Source organism: Epinephelus moara, chromosome 21, assembly GCF_006386435.1.
Source record: "Epinephelus moara isolate mb chromosome 21, YSFRI_EMoa_1.0, whole genome shotgun sequence".
Lineage (NCBI taxonomy): Eukaryota > Metazoa > Chordata > Actinopteri > Perciformes > Serranidae > Epinephelus > Epinephelus moara.
The window spans coordinates 30,535,735-30,548,713 of record NC_065526.1 but is presented as its reverse complement, the minus strand read 5'-3'; the positions used below and the strand labels follow the sequence as shown (position 1 = coordinate 30,548,713).

General features: G+C 41.1%; 1 protein-coding gene across 2 annotated transcripts in view; it reads right to left on the bottom strand.

The window, feature by feature from the left end:
- The window catches only part of LOC126382840 (receptor-type tyrosine-protein phosphatase N2-like), a 298,552-nt gene that overhangs the window by 129,056 nt on the left and 156,517 nt on the right, over positions 1–12,979 (bottom strand). The window lies entirely within an intron of this gene.

Below are 12,979 nucleotides of genomic sequence, written 5' to 3'. Positions count from 1 at the left end.
GCCGGTGTGTGAAGAAACCAGCCCCTGACAATAACCTACAGAGACCAACACAGTAAATAACTCTCCAACACAACAGCAAGCTACAGCATACTCTTACTCTCTATACAGTTTAAACAGGATAAACTTTCAAATTTGATTAATCCCTGGTGTCCACAATAAAGTACTGTATGCATTCATGTGTGTACAGACGCTGCTGTAAATCAAAGGTACAAAATCCACCAAAGCAGCTTTTAAACTCTGCACTCGACTGGTTCGCAGAAAATCAATAACTTCCTCCTTCATCCTAAACTTTAAACACGCAACATATATACAGAGGAGCCAGAGCCTCACTGATCCAAAACACTTTGAACCAGTGAAACTTACAAATGACTGAAACACATCCTGAGTATTAAATGTTGTACTATCACTGGGTTAAAGGGACAGTTCACCCTTCAACGTGTAGTGCTTTTTAACAATCTAAATTGTTTGGGCGTGAGTTGCCAAGTGTTGGAGATGGCACTAGATGGCACTTGGCTTGTGGTGATCAAAGTGCCAAATTTTTTTTTTGAAAAACTCAACAGCAACATCTCTTTCCAGACATCATGACCTGGTTACTCAAGATAATCCACAGACCTTGTTGTGAGCAGTTTCGTGTAGGAACTATTTTCTTTCTACTAAACTACACCTGCCAACTGTGTCACGGCGCAGAAGGAAGCGTGCATCTACTCATGGAGGAGAAGCTCATACTCATGACATCACGAGATGTAAAAATGAATGGGGTCACAAGTTCCATTATATTGGAGAGAAGGCAGACATCTCTAAGGTTGATACCTCCAACACAGCAACTCACACCAAAACAATCCCGAATGATAAATGGCACTACAGGTAAGAGAAAAAAATATGTGTATTTTTGATTTTGGGGTGAACTGTTCCTTTCAGAAGCATATCACAGCAGTTTTACGATTTTTTGTTTCAAAGCTGTAAGATCACATTATCATTTGATTCTTCAACACATTATAGGGCTGGATAATGGGAGATTTTATATGGTGATGGAGATATGAGACTATATATCATCTTAGATTCTGAATATTGTTGTATCATGATATGGCATAAATGGTGTTTTTTTGTGTTTATATTTTCTGGAAAAAAAAAGTCATCCCTACAACTTTTTTGCATCAGAGAGGGTATCTGGTCAGAAATATTGTTAGTCCTAGTGCTTTTGAGGAGATTTAAAAGTATTGAGATATATAGCGTATATCGAGATATGGCCTAAAAATACTGTGATATATCGCAACATATTGCCCTGCCCTAATTCATTGCTGTCTTTGTTCCACACTTCCAACTTAGTACTTTGGAGGCCCCGAGAGGCAGCAAGAGACTCTTAAATCTTGTTGATTTATGACTTCATGTGTAGAGAAGATTTTGCACCAGTGACCACAGTAACACGGACGTAAAGGTTTTTAGTTTGATGTAGTTACCTCTTTCTCAATTTCTTTAAACAGATATCTGCATATAAATACAAAATATGAAGGCGACAGGAAAAGATTTAGGTATCGAATGTGTTCTGGTGTCTGTCTGTAGCCCATTTGTAGTCTGAGCAGAATTGACCAATCATGTCTGAAGGGCAGGCAAACAGTCTGTGTGGAGAGGCAGAACATACTGGACGATATCCAATCTCGGAACTCATAGCCTGAAGACAATTTAGCTTCATAGTAGTTTTTTTAAGGTATCTGCATTCACATGCAGTTATCTGTTTATGGAGATTAGCATAAATGACCAACCCACGGAAAAGGAAGTCTTGGCCCAGATATCTGCTGACTATACCAGACCAACCCCAAATGTTGGCCCTCATCCACAGAGGCTATACTGTTGCCAAAAAAATAGCCAGTAGGTTCTGAGAATGCCTCTTTCTTTACTTTTAGTTATTTGTGATCAGTCACATTTCACATTTCCAGCTTTTACCTCAGCTGGTGAAGTGGTGAGCAGGTAGGGGGGTCAAAATCATATTGTACAGTTGATGAGCGGTCATATTGGCTGTTGAGTGGGATACGGTTTTATAAAGCTTTGGTGCAAGTCCTCTGTTCTCCACTCAAACATTTCTAGATTCACCGTACCACAGCTATCCTTTAAACTAATCACAGTGCTTAGCCTAGGTGATGATGTCACTGGGGTTATCATGAGCACTTCCCAGACACCACCGTTTGCTGAATTAGGCCAACAACACCTCCACAGGGCTTGACAATAAATTCTGCCGTTCCAGAACCAAATGAGCTATTACTGTAGCATATCTTCACTTTATGAAATATGAATTCTTAACCTGACCTGCCGCCAGGCAAATATTACAACAAATTTCCACGCAAATAGAATTAAACCCTGCACAAAGCTCTCTTTTTTTATCGCCTTACAGGGAAACAAATGGAGGGCTACAATTGAAATTCACGGCAGAGCACATATTAAAGCCAGAACAAAATGTTATGAAAAAAAAGAAAGGATACATAATTACATTCACTTTACTTTGCATCTGAATACACCGGTGTGGAGACAGGGAGCGAGTCTCCTTTGTTGACACACCAGGCAGATGAAGGATATGCAAATAGCGAGCCTTGACTCTGCCCTAGTCCTTCAAATTCAGCTTTTATAATCAGTCTTTCAATCTGTCAGAGCATAATTCTCTAGTGTTGCCATGAGTTGTGTTACCACAGACCTTGACCTTAAACCCCATTGTCTAAATGAGTAGCTGTAGTACAGTAAAACCACATCATTGACCTATAAGCAAATAAATACTCTGTTAGCACTTACAATCTCTCTAATACCTAAAAAATAACAGTTACAGTACAGACATTAAGTGTGTGCATGTTTTGGTAACTGCTTGGTGCCTTAAAGTGCATTAAATGATGGCTGGTATTCATAAAGTAGGAAACCTAGACTCATCTTCACTACATATACTGTAATAAAACCACTGTGAACTGTTTCTAATGCAGACATGGTGGACTGGTCGGCGTCCAGGCCCCAGACAGAGATATATGAACACCTTGTCGGCGATAGCCAAGTGGGCCAACATGTCTTAATAGTGTTGTCAGCAGGTAGCGAGTGCAGCCTCAGCTCCCTTCAGTGAGAAATAGAAGCTGAAGTGGCTGAATTGGTTTGTCAGCGTCACCTCTTCTTCTGTTCACTGAGGAGCATCTGAATAGACTTCTAGTTCAGTGCTACACGTGTCTAATGGAGACGTAGGTTGCGTCTTGTTTGGGTTGTCCCATGTCTTCAGCAAGCTGAAGTCTTGGGTGTTCTCCTTCACTTGTCAGTTGTTGTGACATCGCTAAATGGGGTGTGGTCAGAAGTGCAACATGCTTGAAAGGTTCGGGCCACAGAGAGCAGTGCAGCAGCTGTATGTGATTACCTGTTGATTTGCTTTTGGAAACTGAATTCATTCATTGTCTTTTGCTTGCAGGAACAGGACTGCTTGCAGTTTTTAAGGGCAGTAGCCTCATAATTCTTGTTTGGGTCCCGACCTTAAAGTCTGCCCACCCCACCAAGTTGACTCATTAGTCTGGCATTGTGACATGAAATAGCGGTTCCTCCATTAAAAAGCGATCAATCCAATAAGTGCTACTGGGTGACTTACGATCAGCCAATCAGTACCACAAGCGAGACTAACGCAATTGTCAAAGTGTTGTCAAGCTGTGTGGTGGAACCAAGGAGGAGACAGTCACTGCTATCAAGGCTGTTCTAAATTGAAATGTCTTCTTAATATCGCCCAACATTGTAGTTTGTTGTTACTTAGCTCTGCTCCACTCTTGAAGATGAAAACGGCGTGTAACGATTTGACAATTCTGTCTGATATATCAGTAGGGATGGGTATTGTTAAGATTTACTACTCTCTTTACTATTTACTACTACTCTTATCGATACTCCTTATCGATTCGGTACTCAATACTCTTATCGGGTCTTTTTCATTTCTAAATAATTGCTTTTTAGTGAATACATTAATTTAAGAAGAATAAGCTCAGAACAGGATTATTTAATATTTTAAATTGATCTAAATGCTGTTTCTAGAGCAGCAACAGTATTTTTACAACAGCAAAGTCACTATATAAATAATATTCCTGACATCACAATCCTGAGTGAAGTGTGGGCTAGTTTTTATCAGTTACTATAAGTCATTCCCCCTGTCCTGCTGTCTCTCTCTCTATACTGTGTGCAGGTAACATTAGCGCTGGCAGAGAGAGGAGGGGCTGATAATTAAGCCCTGGGGCTCGTTTAATACTGGGTTTCGGTACCCATCCTTGGACATCAGGTAAACTATGAGCTGAACTTCCTCCTGGCTACTTGATGTTAATGCCACCTTGCAATGCCAATGCAACTCTCATTGCTTACATCTGTTTGGATTAGTATTGATAAAACAAAGTTTACCCAGTTTACTGCCAAAAATCACAAGAAAGTGATCTTCCCTGATGCACCTCATCCATGACGCCCCAGAGCTGTGTAAAGTATGGCTTTAGTCACTGGGCGTACCAAAAGTAGCACAGCAAAACAGGTGGACCCTTAGTGATGCACTCACTACTTGCTGGTTGTGCAATAGCTCCTGCACCATTAGTAGTGGCTAGTATAGTGAATTTACTTTGCCCCTGCTGGCAAAACCAAGTGATTCCCATCTAAAATGTTTCTGTTATATGTGCTGGTGTGGTGGAGCCTTAAGGGCCGGGTGTAAGTGTTTATACCTGATCTGAACAGCCACACTCGAAAGTGGAGTGAAAAGCAAGCCATCATAAAGACTCCAGAGATGCGATATTGTTCATATATGAAGATAACAACACACATTTTCAGAAAGTTTCTTTTGTAAGACGCTCACAGTGTTGCACTTGGTTACTCACATGATAAGCGACAGAAATAGTTGTGGTGAGAATGGAGAAGAGAGCTAGAGGGGGAAGTTCAAACCATTGCTTTTCTCTCACCTACGCACAGCTAGCCAATTACAGTGTGATCACTGGTTTCAGAGAGTTACAGAAACAGTCGGACATGGGCCCTCCTAATGCAACGTCAAAGAACTGTGTGTGTGTGTGTGTGTGTGTGTGTGTGTGTGTGGCCTCTAGAGTACAGTCAGAGACTATAAGGAGGCTTTCAGATTGAGGTGGAAAATACTGTCACAGAAAACAATGCAAAGCAGCATACCATAAAAAACTAGGACTAGCCAACATTTTGCTAGATCGCTTTCTAGTATTGTATCTGCCCCACTAGGCAAAGGAAAGAATTGAAGAAGATAGTTTTAAGCTTACATCATGCTTCTGGCCGAAAGTGCAGACCTGTCTGTTTTTTTTGCCAGATATCACAACTCAATCTGAAAAGTTTCATTTGGGGAGAGATAAGGAGGAAGAGGTAAGGAGTGGTTTGTTCAGAAGTTTGTTTTGCACCCTCTGGAGCCATAAGTTCTGGCCTACAGAGATAAATAATTATTATTGCAGCTTTAACTTACTTTTATTTTACAGATAAAAATCTGTTTTATTTGTTTCAATCTGATGTTGTCGATCCTTTTGTTGGTGCCATTTCTTTCAAACTGCGGCTATTGTCACTTACTTTGAATAAAAGTTGCAGTGGTGCCAATGGATTGATTTTCTCCAAAATGGTTTAAAGGATTAATTAAGTTGAAATGAAACACAGGCAGAGATGGTAAACAGCAGGCAACTTTGGGGCCAGACTCAGTGAAACAAGTAAAGACTCTGTTGCCTAAAGTGCCTCTGGTAATTGGTGAGGCAAAACCTATTTGAGTTGCATCTGCAGGAAAGCCTAATTGACAGGCTCTCACACACACACAAAAACACACACACTGAAACACCTAGAAACACACACACACATTTAATTCCTGATACAGAATCAGAGTAAAAGCCTGATATACCCAAACACAAACAAACATGAAAGCGCTCGACTTGATTTTCGTTGGGAGGGAAATCAGAAAACTCTGCAGCAACACGGGCGCCCGTCTGGTTCCCCGGAGTGACTTGCCATGCGGCCAGCGAGCGTGACTACATCACAGGCAGAGAGCTCCCTCTAATTAGGCAACAAGTCTTTGGACCCCCCCAACACCGCGGCACTGCGGCCTCTCCTAAATGTAGCCAAGAGCTACCCGGACCATCCATTCCTCTCCTTTCCTGCAGACTACAAATGAGTCCAAGTCGGATGAGAGCACTGCTCGTGTACAGGCAAGCTGAGGTGCCTCATTTGTACCCCAGCAAGCTTTCGCTCCAAAACCCAAATTGGATCCATTTTTAAGAAGCGGCTGGGTGTCGTGATCAGGCCGACTGGTGACTTTTCTTTAGCCTGGCTGGCAGTGCAGTGTGAAAATAAGCCATAATGTGACAAAATGGGAATGAAACAGCGATGGACTGTAGACTGAGAGCGAGCTGAAGGGAAATGATCTATACTCAGATTATTCTCTTTTTTCCCATTTCAAGAATATTCCATCTTCCATTGTACCTCTCAGATACATTTGGACTGTGGGGGAAAAATTGGGCCTGAAGGAAGAAACGAAGACCAAATCTCATTTCTACAAAAGGGGCCTCTTTATTTTCCCTCCAAAACACACGGAGGCGCTTCATTTGTCACCCGGGCCGCCCCTGTCCTGAATTTTGCTTTATGTTAACTCAATGTATCTGAGGCGCCTAGAGGGAAACACAGCGAGTGCCAGGGATTCAGAAATGCTTCATTTTTCACTGTTGACAAAAGGGAAAGGCCCAGGCTGGCTCCACGAGTCCTGGACCAACAGAATAGATGCTTTTGCGGCACTGAGGGGTCGTTATTTCAACCACTAACCACACCCACCCACCCAACCTCCATACCTCTCACTCACCCTTGCGGGTACATTTCAGGAGTCGTATAATGAGAAGAAAACAACAGCCATCCTTCAAAACCAAAGGCAGAGCAGCGCCATAGCTGCAGTGACACAGTACAGAGATGTAATCACATTAGCTGATCATGAGAGCCACGATCCCTGGGCAAATTAAAATATATCGCTGGCTGTTTTTTTCGGTGGCCCTGCAAGATCCGGCCCGATGCTCTCAACCATTACTGAATGTCTTGCAGATAATAAAAAAGCCAACAGGAAAAAAACAGTTGCGGCTAATAAAAAAAGGCAGCAGAAAAAAATAATGCAGCTAATATAAAAAAAGCTAAAAGTAAAACAGATCATAAAGCCGGGAGAAGTTATGAGAAGTGAAGTTCAGTCGTTTATTTCAGATGGTAAGCTTATTCCAGATACAAAAGCCATCTGAGGAGCTTTGTGTCTAAATGAGATGTGCATTGTTTGAAATATGCCCCCCCCCCCCCCAAAAAAAAAACTTGATGGGAAAACTTTGCTTTTCAAAAGTCTACTGAAAACAGTATTTACCATTTTTCCCTTTAAACAGCTAAAATAAAGCTATGCAACACGTGTGTGTAGTGTCCCTGTCATACAGCGAAATGAGCAGTGCTCTAAAGAGGTATGATCCTGTGTGCCCAAACTACAGGAGCAACAGTGCAACAAGAAAAGAGAACTGTCATGATGATCAGTCCTGAAAATTATTACAATATCTAAGAAAAACGACATTAACACTAACAAAGCATTCATGAAGTTTCTTTGTTATGTCTAATCCGCTGTATCATTTTAGCAATACAGGACCAGAGTTGACTTTTTCCCCTATAAAATACAGACATTTTCAACATTTTGTAAATGAACTCTTCATCTCATAATCGCCGCTACGAGTCATGAGTATTTCTGTCAAAACAGATTTGCCTGTCGGTTTTTCAAAAGCATCTTAATTAGATATGGTTTCGCTCTCACTTGCATTAATTTGATTTCTGATATCAACTTTTCAGCCTTCAATCTGTTCCATGTTGATACCCTCACTCCCCCAGCCCGGGTGTTATTGCCTGCAGTAATCTAGGATGCAGTATGAACCGGCAGCAGTGGCTTGGGTTGTATTAATGTGTGTATGTGTGTGTGGGTGTGTGGGTGTGTGGGTGGGGGGGGGGCTCCATGAAGACAATGCCATGTGTAATTAAATTCAAAAGCAGGGGGCCGAAATGGCATCCAGGGCCACCTGGGGGACGAGAGACCATTAAGGGAGGCGAGAAAGAGACAGAGGGGGTGAGATGTGAAGATTGCGCAAAAACAGGAGGAGAGAGGATGATAGACAGGTGGGGGAGACAAAATGAGAGGTGGGAGAAAAGTGACAGAGACAGATAAAAAGGGGTGAGGGAGAAAGAAAAAAAATGTAGATAGAGGAAAGGAAGGAAGAAAGAAGAGGGGGAGAGAAAGAGGAATATGGAGATTGAGATATACAAAGAGGAAACTAGAGAAACAAGGAGACAATAAAGAGGAAGAGAGGAATGGGACAAAAAGACAAAAAGAGAGACATTGCGAGGATAGAAAGTAGAACCAAAAAACTAAGGTCAAACAAGAAGTAAAGGAGCCCTAAAACTGATCCAGTATCAGCATGCTAAATCATGTAATTAAAGGAAGCCTTGTTAATTTTCTAGTCAGAAAGATGCTCAGAAAAATGCAATCAATACCACAAACCTGTGACTCTGTCACTGTGCTCCTGAGATAAGGGAAGATGTTTGTTTTGCCAGTCCACCGTAAGTTCAGGTTTTGTTCTTTAAGGATTGACAGAGTGTTTTCTCACACTTGTTTTTAATTTATAAAACCCAGATGTAGACATATGATTTGTCTCAAGACCGATAGAATACTTCATGAAAAGAAATTGTCACAAAACTACCTTAACTTACATTTTACAGACATGAGACGATAGGACAGAAGTGGTGCATATTAACAACACATTATCATATACTGCAAAGTTGATAGATCCCTGCAGAGAACCTCGGCATACAATAAGATGCAATAAATGCCAATATAGGCCTATATTTAGGCCTAGTGAAGCATGTAAGGCCAGCTGAATTCAGTTCTTCTCGATTTTATGTTCCTAAAGCACTAAGATGCTGTAGAGGTGACTTAAAACTCAAAAACATCATTTACTTGCAACCTTCTTCAAAAAATAAAAAAATAAAGAAATAAAAATTCTGCAGCTGTCTGTAACAAAGAGTAGCGTGAAAGTCAAGAGCACTCACTCTGCAGCAAAATCTGGGGACCAAAACATTCCCAGAAGTACACTGCGCAACACACTAACTAGCCAAAAAAAAAAACGACAGTTTGAGTTGAAGCAATCTCAGTTGACTGAGGGGTCTCTGACTGACGATATGAATCTCCAACTTTCAAGGGGCAGCCCTAAACAAAACCAAACAAAAAACCCCAGGAAGATGTGACAATTTATATCTATTAACTACAATTAAAAACTTTTCTTTAGAGTATCATAATGCTGCTTTTTTTAACGGCCCAGCTGTCGCCAGGCTGCGAGCCAACCAGTCACTCAAGACCAAAAGTTGAAAAACTATTCACACAGAAGTCGAATGTGTCGCTCTCTGAAGTTGCTATGGCTAACTTGTCAGCAAACAGTTATCTACAGAGTCCAGCATTGCAGCCGTCGCCATCTTGGTTTTTTGGAGCCAGAGGTGACCATATTTGGATGAGAGGGTGGAACTGTGGAGGAGTGAGGAGTGAATCTGACTCATAGACTGTAGCAATGCCTCGCAGATATTTAAGGTCAGTCAAGGCCTGACCTTAAATATGCATAATTTTAAGCCTTAATATAATGTGAATGGGTGAGTTACATAAAATTCATCCCTTTTACAGTTGTCATGAAGAGGGAAATTAGCTATAGAAAACTGCATTTTTTTTACCAGGCTGTAAACATGTTTATTTCTGATGTAAAGTTGGGCATTTTAACATGGAGGTCTAAAGGAATGACTGGCTTCTGGAGCCAGCCTCAGGTGGCCATTCAAAGAATTGTGTTGACTGTGTTGACTTCACTTTTAAACCTAAAAAGTTGCCGCTTGATTAACATCCCATTGGAGTAATGTTTCTGTCCACCTGATAAATATATGTCCAATATTTTCTCTCGTTTACCTTCTGAGAAACAAAATCTCTTCAGCTGCCAGATGTTCCATTTTTTTCACCAGTCAGTCTCTAACTGTGTCTGTCTGCTATTTGGTGCTGAGCACTTACATAGTGTAGCTTTTCCACTGAGAACAGCTGTCTGCTGCTGGAGACACTGTTGATGAAAGCAGTGAGACTGAACCATACAGTAAATGTGAGCTATAAGAGGCTCAGCAGAGTGAGGTGTTGATTCTCTGTAGGTTCTTCACTATGTATGATACATTTTGATTCATTGCGAAGAAAAATCTTGTTAGTGTAGCATTAAATGAACTTAGTCTGCTTCAGAATTTTGAGTTTCTTTTTTTCCGGATTAATTTTCACGTGACGATATTTTGCAAATATTGCGTAGAATAAAAAAAACTACAGAGATATACATATTTTTTGGAGGTCAATTTTTTTAGCTTTTGCACCACAAATAAATGCATCAACCGATCAAGTTGTGTGGAAGGAACGACATGTCACAACAATGGCCAACCTGTTGATCATTTGTGAACAAGTGTCGGAAATTTGCATTGCTGCCACTAAGATTGGTTTTCATGATGGTAAATCATTATCCCCCGTTGTGTAAAGGCCCTTACAAGTGAAAATATTACAGGGTATTTTCTTCACAGAATGATCTGAATGTGCCTCGTACATGACGTAACCTTTTGCTATAAAGTTAACATTGGGGTAATCGAGTCCCCAGCTCCTATGAGTGATGCTGAACTATCCAGATCCAATTACAAAACAACTGTAATGTGTTTGCTTGCCTTGTTGTGTTGAACACTGCTCACCGCTTTAATTGATGACATTTAGCTCTTCGCTTCTGCTCCGTTTGATTCATTCACATTTTAAAAAGGCAGGTATTAAACACCTCTACTAGTTTACATAAACAATTCATTAAGCTGATATGAGGGTCCCCCGGGTCCCCTGGCAGGAAAACATATCCCCACCACCCACAACAATTAATGACCTTGCATCAACCGACGCCTTGCTGCACTGAGACAGGAAGCCCTGTTCCAATAACAAGTGTTCTTTAGCAGATCACCACTCACACTATGAAATATAAACCCGAATAAATCAGCAAAAAAAATTTAAAAATTAACCGCTGTTTTTACTGGGAGATTTTCCCACTGAAGCGGTTGGGAAGTGTGTAAAAGAGGTTTTCTTTCTGAGAGGGAATTGTCATAAAAAACTAATATTCCCCAAGTGGAGGTGACCTTTGAGAAATTGAGTCTTGAGTCATAAAACCCAATACTCCACAAATGGAACTGACCTCCAGTATGTGTGTGGGGGGGAAATGAAATAAAACCCTGTTCTGGCTTCAAAGATGTGATGACAAACTGGGGTTGTGCAAATTTTGCCTCCAGTCTCAGTTTTTTCATACACCGCCACTTCCTCTCTCCTTTTATTCACTTCACCTCACTTTTTCTTCACTTCCTTCCTTCTTCATCTCCTGATTTGTCTCCTTCCTTCCTTTTTCTCTCTGCATGTCTCCTCTCTTCCTGTCATCATCAATCTATCTCCCTCTTCCCATTCTCCGTATGTCTCCTTTAACACCACCCAACTGATCCCTCTTACCCTCTTATCCCTCTCTTAATATCACAGGACAATTGTTTGGTTAAATGTTGTTCCCTTCACTCAGCTGCTGGCCTTACATCAAGCAACTTTTCAAGCCATTTTGTCAGACAGATTTCCAATGTCGGAACAAATCATGAGGGTTATACCTCAGTTGATCTTGATCTTGACTGGTGTAAGGTGGTCATAAAACACAGTCTGAGCTGCCTTAAGTCAGTCTTTTTCTTGTCTTAATGTGACAAAATCAAACATCTTTGAATATCATATCATGAATATCATAAGTTTTTAGTCTTGGCTAATGCAAATACTGAAGTTCAATGACATGAACATTGTCAGTAATTAATACCTGCGCTTCCTCTGTCATGACCTGTCAAGTTACCTAGATTCATGTTCATGGGTCATCCCTGTGTTTCCTGTTTTATTTTGGTAACCACTGTCTCATCTCGTTTCAGATCCCACGTTCTGTCAAGTTTCCCTCCTTTGTGATTACTTGCCCCGCCCTGATGTGTTTCACCTGTGTCTCATTGTCTCCCTTGTCGTACTTTATTTAAGTCCCTGTCTTCCCCTTGTCTGTTGCCAGATTGTCTTTACCCTTGAGTAAGAGTTCTAACATTTCCCTGGTGTTCCCTCTGTGTGTGTTTTTGACCGTTATTGCTTGTGACCACTCTTTTTGCCTGTCGTTTTTGGATACTTTTGCCTGTGTGACTGACTACCCATGTACCGACCTTAGCCTGATTAAAAACCTTGAACTTTCATCTGAGTCTGTGAGTCTGCTTTGTGAGTCCATCTCCAGTTTGTGCTTGATACTCTCCAGCACAAAACTAGAAGCAGACAAGCAAAAGCAGCAAACTGGCTAGACAGCAAACATAAAGGGGACTCCGGGAGGTGCAAAAAACGTGAAAAACTCTTGGTTCTCTTGAACTGTGGAAAAGGAAGAGAGACTGTTTAAGCTGTGGAGTGAACAAGGGTCAGTGTTAAATTTGGTGTGTATCTGATCCACCAACCAGCACTTATTTCGTGAAAAAAACAACACTTTTGAAATGGTTTGCCTCTCATTTCCAACGATCTCCTCCCACTAAAATAATGCAGCTAACCAATGACCATAAAAAAGCTACAGCAAATCCATCTTCATATTCTTCTATATATTATATATATATTCATCTTCTATTGATGCTGAATTGACAACACAGTTGACATATGACGCCTTTTATCTTGTGCTCTTTCTTTGTGCTACATCCATTCACAATTCTCTTTCTATCCCACTTTGACCACTTCCACCAATCAGCTGACTATGGGTGTTCCCTCTCCTGATTAGCCAATCAAACTTTGCCATGATCTCCTTCAGCCATTCATGTTGCTGCTGCCAAACTCTTCGCATCCAGATCCTTGGCTCCCTCTTTATCTCATCTCATCACCACCATT